At 47.5% G+C, this 8,604-nt stretch overlaps 1 protein-coding gene across 1 annotated transcript in view; it reads right to left on the bottom strand.

Annotated features, from left to right (window-relative positions):
- The window catches only part of GNB4 (G protein subunit beta 4), a 30,700-nt gene extending 23,528 nt beyond the window's left edge, over positions 1–7,172 (bottom strand). The window contains exon 1 of the mRNA XM_085069083.1: positions 7,056–7,172. The gene's annotated coding sequence lies outside the window, so the exon portion shown is untranslated. The remainder of the gene's footprint in view (positions 1–7,055) is intronic.
- Positions 7,173–8,604: the final 1,432 nt, after the last annotated feature.

The following is an 8,604-nucleotide window of genomic DNA, read 5'->3' on the forward strand; positions in this document are numbered from 1 at the left end:
TTTTGTTTTTGAGATTCACATTTACACAAGATACACATGCTTTTAAAAAAATTATCAAAAACCTCACTCTACAGAATGATCAGAAATCCAATGCTACAAAGTCAAAACTCTATGTACTGTTTTTTCACCCTACTAACGCAGCTATAGGATTAAGAGTACATGGGCTGTGTAGCTACTTCTGTCACCACTTGTGATGAGACTGATATATAATCTATACTCCTTGGAAATGCTTTTGATGTTTCTTAAGCAGTAATGCCTGTTTTCAAACAGTCACTTATTAAAGAAGATACCACATCCAGTATTTAAGATGTTAAGGAAATGGCACTGTGTTCCTACCTCCACATTTCGTAGGGTTCTCCAAATAAGGGCTGTCTTTGTAGTAGGAGTAATTTTTAACTGGTCAAAAATCAGAAATTACCCATCTGCCTGGAAAGAAAGTGACCCTAGATGAAGCTTCCAACAGAAGAGGATAAAAGAGAAACAAAATGCTGCTGCTGCAAAGAAGTACAACATACCAACCCACAGCAGCCTTCCACAAAGTATCACTTTTTTACTTTTTATATGAAAACTTTTTTATGTACACACGATGCTCACTAGGTTATAAATAGCAGACTTCCCCTGTGGAGACAAAGCCTAAGGTTACAGACAGGAATAATTAGTCAGGAACCATGGCCAGGAGAGAGCCCATGGCTCCACAACCTGCTCTGCTGAAGGCTCTTTCTAATCCACTGCACTTCTGCTCCTGCAAATGCTCCCTGCATGTCTCAGCCACAGCGAGCCAGGACAGCAGCTCAGCTGAATCACTGACTCTGTTCCAGCCCTCAGCACAGAGCAGACTCTGCCCTTGGAAATCTTCTGGGTTTAATGTTTGAGACATGTGTTCTACCATCTGAGCTTTCCTCAGCAATGGTGACTGGCAGATTGGTAAAAATGGCTACAGATTCTGAAGCTCCTACTTGCAGAAGCTGCACGCAAAGCGCGGCGATGAATCAATGAAAAGGCAAACACAGCTACAGCTCTGAAACTCTGCAGCAATTCAACTGTTTGCTGAGGTTGTTGGCTTTCCAGCTCTCATCCTGTCACAGTCACCAAAGCTCTCCTTCAGGGCCACCAGGTTTCTGTAGAGATTGAGAACAAAGAACTGCTCGAGCTGCCGAAGCAGCACCATCAGGAAAACTCAACTTTCTTCACTTCATCCCTTTTCAAAGTGCACGTTTGGCTTTTGATGCCCATCTAGCTGCACTTGTAAGAAAGTCTAACAGATGAGCAGGAAAAAAAAAAGCCTTAATGACTTCCCATCTCCAGCTACCTGACCTTCCAAATTAGCTACTTTTTCCTAAAGTGTGAGGAACTGCAGTGAAGCACTCGCATCATTAAGCACTCATTTACTTCGGCCTTGCATTTTATTTTTATTCTGCTGTATAAAAATAAATAAATAATCCAGCTCCCTATTTTGGGATGCTTCCAAGACAAAAGAGGGGTTTCCCCTTTTCTGGTGCATATTTTTGAAATTAAGGTTGTGTTTGTAGCACCCAAAACCATTATTTTACTTTCTGGCCCCTCATTGTCCACATTTTCAATTCATTTTCTATTTAGACACTTTGTATCAAAACTACTTGAAAGAGCAGCGGAGAAATTTCTTGTCCAACAAGTGTGGGTGAGATTTAATAACAGGCATTCAGTGTCCTGTAAAAAGCTGTCACACTTCCCTGTAAACCACTACTCTTCTCCCCTGAGATTGTTAGGATCACCCAACCCCTCTGCTATGTCCTTCCTACCATTCAATGGAAGGAAAATGGTACTAACATCATTACTAATTTCTTGAAATTCTAGGGCATCTGGTCTTAATGCTGTCATGGAAACTTTGCTGTGCTATTTTTTAAATCTGCCCATTGTGCCTAATGTTGAGAATACAACAAAACTTGATCTTCCCATGAGCACCAGGCACAAGCAAAGGAAAGGGCTCCAGTCTGCCTTCTCAATATCAACACAAGATAAATACATCACCCTAAACCTAATTAATAGTTTTGGGGGGTGGAAGTTTCTATAGAACTAACTACCTAACACCTAGTGTACTCCAATTTACTAATTTTTAGTACTGTGTCATTACATTGCACTGTCAAAATCTTTAAGTCAAATCACCAAAACTGATCAAAATCACTAGATACATACTAAGGCTCAAAATTTAGTGTGTGAATCACAGCATAACATCCATGCATGGAATCTGAATACCTCTTTCAGCTCAGTAACAACTAAGCTCAACTTAAATCAAGAATCTGAAGGAAGAAGAACGTCTTCCTTTTCCAAACTAGGAATAACACTAGTTTAAATGAACAATCAATCATGACAGAAAGGGTCACCAGAAAAACATTCAGATCAAATATTTCTTATAAACAGACCAATCTTAAATATCACGTGTCAACAACAGATCATAAATGAGCATCTTTAATTTTAATGCAAGACCTCAAATGCACATAAATACCACAAAAATTGCATTTCAGTATACAAACATAAAATTACACAAGTGCAACTTATGTTAGAAATAATTACCCCATATATGTATACATATGGCAGGAAAAACATATACAAAAACAAATGCAACAAGAATTATTTCATCAAGTTATCTGGAAACTGCTTGGATGCTCTGTGCCAGACTAGATGCTGACCACCTGAATTAATACCTGCATGATGAAAACAAACCAGGCAGGTCCAAGAGTTCCCACTGCTGATTCTGAGGAGGTGATTTGTTCTTGTAAAGCTGCCAAGCCAGTCACTGAGTGCAGCTCCAAGCCTTCAATCTCATTCAAGAGGCACATTCAATCCTGGGATTGATTTGATGACTCCATTTTTTTCCCCTCCCCACCCCATTTGAAAATTAAAACCTTATAAAATAATTTTAATCTTAACATTACTCAGCTCTTTTAATGTTTCAAAACAGCAGGATTCACAATGACTCAAACCCTTGGCTTACACTGAAAATCCATATGATTAATATTTGTCTGAGATCTAACGTAACAAGGAGGGGAAAAATAGTTCCTGCAAATTGTCAAACCTGTTTTGCCCCGAACAACCAATTTTATGTAATAGGTGGGACTTGAGAGTGCCTTTTGCTATACAATACAATCAGGCACTTCTGTCTTTCCCCTTCTTCCCACTTTAAGCCCTTTTAGAAGGCAAGAGACTGGAAGAGTTACAGCAACTGAATCAAAATTTGGCTCAGTGCATGTTTCACAAACTTTTGGAAGCTGAGACATCTTAAATGAAATTAAACTCTCTTCAATGAACTGCATAACTATTGGCCAGCCAATGTCCATCAATACTTGCATTAATTTTGTCTTTTATAAACCCTCAGCCCAGCTCTCACTATGGCACTGCCCCACAGTAACTACAGTGACTCACAATAACCAGCACATCAAGGATCACTGGTGCCATCCAAGCTGACACTCGCTCAAAGCATCAAGAACTTCCCCTCTTGCTCTTCTGTTTCAGGCTCACAGTTCTGTTGGTCAAACTCAGCTGAAGACATGAACCCAAACCTAAACAGTGCCATCCTTCTAATTAAAGCTGCAGCTTTGTACAGCCCTGCCTCCTGTTATCTAGAAAGCTCCATGAAGCCCTCTGCACTAAGATCAGGTACCAAACCACAGCCTGAAGAGAACAGCACACATTCTGTGTTATTCAGGAGCATTTGCTTTAGTTCTGTTTCAGATCACGTAAATTCTATTACAAAACTCTGCGTTGCAAAACACAGAAGTTTCGTACAAGAATGAAACAATAACAACTAAATTTAATTGCACACTTCAGAAGATGAAGTAAGTGACAGGTCTGCATCCAATTAGAGAACAGAAAAATTTTGGTGGAACTTGAAAATGTTTTCCCGATTAGCAATACTATGCATACTTTCTAAACAGCCAGTTCCAGGCACTTGGGAGCTGCATTAATCTGGGCATTGATATTTCCAGACAGTATTAAGTACAAAACACAATCACTGCATTATCACTGTCCTGAAGTATTGACATTCTAGGAGCATGCACTGCACGTCAAGCTCAGAGATCTTGAATTTCTTATTAGTTTGATAAGACATTTCAAAGTGATTTCTGATTAAAAAAAAAAATTACTGCCTTCAGTAACACAACAGTCATAAATTAAAGACTCTGGCAGAAAAGAGAGTAGCTGAGGAAGATCTCTACATACCATGGGGATTTTTTTATTTGTATTTCTTATTCACCTTCAAAATCTTATATTCATGTAAGATTCAATTTTGTGCCATTTTTTAAAAGTTCCCTAAGGTTTTGCACTGCTGCAGTCCAGCAGAGAACTACGCAGCTCTGTACTCAAAAGTATTTTTGCAGGGTTTTCTAGTAAGGTTTTTGAGTCCCACATTTTTCTTTAGAAACTGGAAAATTATAGTACCTGGACAAATTAAACACCAGATATATTAGTCCTCAACTAAGCAACATGAAGATACAGTTGAAACTTTCATTATCCAACATAAATGTAACACATGACATTTGCTGCCAACAATTTTTCACTTAATTTAAATGACCTGAGCAGTTCATCAAAATCAACTTTCCCAGCACTCAGGAGAGGGCTGAAGTAGCGACAGAGCAGCAGCTATTTGCTGTAGCACTTCAACAACACAGAAGAGAGAAAAAGACCTATCTGTAACCTGAAACTCATTGTTTTCATGATTAATAGACAAAAGGAATTACTACATACTATTACAACAGCCTTAGTTCTCAGCCTATTCAATCTGTGTAACCTATCTACATTATCCACTGTAAAAACTGCTCATTTTCAAGAAATAATAATTCAAAATCTAGTTTGACATAGCAGACACACAGCGAGACACATCCATATATTCATGATCCTCATTTCCCTAGCCCCCTCCTTCCAAGATAACATCAGTCTGTTCTTTGGAAGCACAAATTAACTTCACCACAGCTATCGTGCTTAGGAATCACAAACAAACACTGCAAAAACCTACTAAAGGTTCTCATCCCATTAAGAGACTTTCAGGACTGTAAGTGCTTGTCATGTGGTTTGTTTCATCTTAATTTGTTGATACAGTTATTATTCCTGTTCGCATGGCTTCAGACTTCCCCCAGCCCTAAGCAGGAATTACATCTCCTGCAGCTGACACTTCATTGTCAGGTTAGTGACCATCCTTTACATCACTTCCCATCTTTCTAACACAAGTCAGGAAGCAGCTTCAGATTTTCCTCTGAACACTCCCATGACTTTGCAGACTCATGTCCCTGATATTCCCACTCCTCCCCACAGGAACAGTTTTCATCTCTCCCATGCTTTCACAGCAGGTTTTAGAGGCTGGTACCTGTCTCTTCTCTCTGCACCATTTTGCCATTCTTTCCCCTTCCTTGCCCAGTACTCTCCACCCAGCAGAGAGCAACTACTCCTCTGTTTGTTCAGAAACTGATTATATCTAATTAAATTAAGCACTTCTTTTCCTCAACTCGTACTCAGCTTTGAGACTTACCCTGCTTTTATTTCAGAACTGAAAACCATCCTGGAAAGTCATGTACTTTCCAAGCTACAATAACCAGTCTAATAAAAGACAACATTCTCAACTGTGTAATTAACAGGAGGGAAAGGATCAGAGGCTTATTTTGCATTAGTTCAGATAATATTACAGCATAAATTAAACTTGTCTACCACATCTATATCTGGTACCATTTCGGATGCTTTTCACAATTTCCAACAGAAATCAAACTAAAAATTAAAGAAGGTGATAAACGCAGCAACAAGTGCAAAAATAAAAAAATCAGACTTAAAAAAAATAAAATAAATCCGGATGGGGAAACCAGCAATACCTACAAAGTATGACACGAAAAGCACCTAATGACTTTGCACTTTTCCTAAAGACGGGGAGCACCTTCCGATTCACCTCTGCCACAGCAGTCAGGAAGGCATGGAAGTCACAGCCCCTGGCCACAGAACCGATTTTGGGAATGCCGAACCCAAACGAGGGTTGGGTTGCTCTGGCCAGGTAGAGAGCTGAGAGCGGGAGCTCCCGCAGCCATTCCCCAGCCGGGGAGCCGCCTGTTGCTGCCCTCGGCACACACTGCCAGCCCATGCTGCTGGGGTGGCCGGAGCGCTCTGCCCGCCCTGCGCCCGGCCAGCACTGCCCACCCGGGCTGTCCCTGACCCCCAGCAGCTCCGTCCCCGGACAGAGTGACCCCGCGGCGCTCCGCACCCCGGCTGTGTCCGGCACAGAGTGACCCCCGGTTGTGTCCGGCACAGGGGTCACTGCCGCCGCCCCGCCCGCGCTGCCGAGCCTCTCGCTCCCTGCCGCACCCCCGTGTCCGGCACCACCCCGGGGAACCCTCCGCGGCCCTGCCCGGCCCCTCCCTGCCCCGGGAGCCCGGCCGCCGTGCTCCGAGCGGGCGGGACGCTACCGGGTGATGCCGCCCGCCCGCCCCGCCGCTGCCGGCGGACCCCGCGGCCGCGCCCTCGTCCCGCGGCCGCCCCGGCCGCCCTCCCGCGGTCTGTCCCTGCCGGGCTTCACCTGCCGGGCTCTCACGGCGCTGGGGCAGCTACCGGCGGCGCCGCCCGAGCGCTGCCTTCCTCCCGCCCCCCTGGCGCTGCGGTGGTGCCGCCCATGCCCCCCCGCGCCGCGGATGGGGCCGCCCAAGGGGCGGGGCGGGCGCGGCGCTCCCGGGCGGCCAGCGGGGGCAGCGCCGGACGCGGCACCGGGACCTCCCCGGGACCTCCCCGGGACCGGCGAGCTCCTGCCCGAGCCCGCCCCGCGGGGGCTGAGCCCGCCCTGGAGCTCCGCGGCCCGGGCGGGAAGCGCGCCGGAACCTCCTGCCCGCCCGCAGCCCCGCGGGAGCGGCCGGCGCTGCCGCCGCGCCGGGAAGTGCGGCCCGCCGCCCCACGCGGCCCCGCCCGGCCGAGGCTCCCCGGCCCCGGCGCGGCGAGCGGAGCCCCGGGGGGACCGGGCACCGCCCCGGAGCGAGCGCGCGGAGCCGCGGGGCACGGGCGGAGCTGCCCGCGGGCAGAGCCCGGGTGTGCGGGCATCCCCCGGGCGGAGGTACCTGCGGTGTCCGGGCGGCCGCGGAGCGCGGTGTCACCGAGCTGCCGCCATGGCGCTGCTGAGGCGGGAGCGGCTCCGCCCCGCCCGCATGGACCGGACAACGTGACGGGCCGTTGCCATGGCAGCGCTGCGTGACGTCAGAGCGCCCACAGCGCCACGCCCCGCTGCGGGCGGGGCTTCTGTCACCGCGCGTGTGACAACCGAGGGACGGAGCGGGGCGTGGGGACACGGGGCATGGGGACCGGGAGGGTGACAGCCCTGTGAGACGGAGCGGGGCGTGGGGACACGGGGCACGGGGACACGGGGGTGACAGCCCTGTGAGACGGAGCGGGGCGTGGGGACACGGGGCACGGGGACACGGGGGTGACAGCCCTGTGAGACGGAGCGGGGCGTGGGGACACCGGGCACGGGGACACGGGGGTGGCAACCGGAGAGACAGGACCCCAGAGCGTGGGGACCCAAAGGATGGGGTCAGTAGGCAATGGAGAGCTGATGTGAGGACCCAGAGATTTCACCTGAGGGCAGGACCCCTGGGGATGGGGACATGGGGATGGGGACACTGGGGGACATCAGTGACACGGTGATGGGGGTCCAGGGAGGGGGATATCTTGGGTATTCCTCACAGAGCTGCAATCCCATGTCCCATACTGGTGCAGCCCTCCTTACAGCAGCATGTGGAAGCAGACAGACCATCCGAGGCTCACTGCCAGGGGTTTGTCATTCGTGTTGTGGATCTGTCTGGCCGTTCCATGTCTGATGCTGCTGTTGGGATCAAACTGCCAAACTACAACCACGAGAGACCTGAGATAGATCACCTGTCTGGGTTAGGTGATTTACGGGGTGCTCTGGCCACAGCTCTCAGCCTCTCCACTGACCCTGATGCCACAGGGACACCTCTGCAGGAGTCAGAGCCTTAGCACAGCCAGTCAAGCAGCCCTGCTCAGCCTTCCACACCAACCATGGGACACTTGCATCATCCCTCTTCTCAGCACGGCTCTGCCACACCCTCAGCTACACAAACTGTCAAATTTTTGTTAAAGATTTTACATGAGTGTCATAACTTCTGTGAGTAAAGCAGTCTTTGAGCTACTAGTGTGTTACTGATAAACAGCTCGGTATTACTGACAGCACATGCTGAACATACAGTACATAATGTAATGAAACAGCTCATTGCTTACCTTAAAGAAAATGCACGTCCCCTAACTTACTCAAGCCTATGATTTTAATAGCTCTGTCCTGGTTGCAAAGTCTGTGTTGTGCTTCCTTGCACTGCAATACGTCTGTCTTCCGTTTATCCAAAGGACAGGTGCCATTCAGCAAAGTGTTTACTTTGCATTTAATGAGTGATCAGACAGCAAAAATCAACAAGGAATGGGTTTGATTTCGTTGGACCATCCTTGTGGACAATACCCTTGTCTCAGACTCACTATATCACCATATAAGTAACTTAAATTTTATAAAGGGGAGAAATTGGCACAAGGATAGTTCTCCCTTAAAGTATGCTTGTTCCCTTACATTTTTCCTAATACAGTCTTCAGAACCCTGAACAG

This window comes from Lichenostomus cassidix, chromosome 9 (genome assembly GCF_008360975.1).
Source record: "Lichenostomus cassidix isolate B80296 chromosome 9, HeHo_3.0, whole genome shotgun sequence".
Lineage (NCBI taxonomy): Eukaryota > Metazoa > Chordata > Aves > Passeriformes > Meliphagidae > Lichenostomus > Lichenostomus cassidix.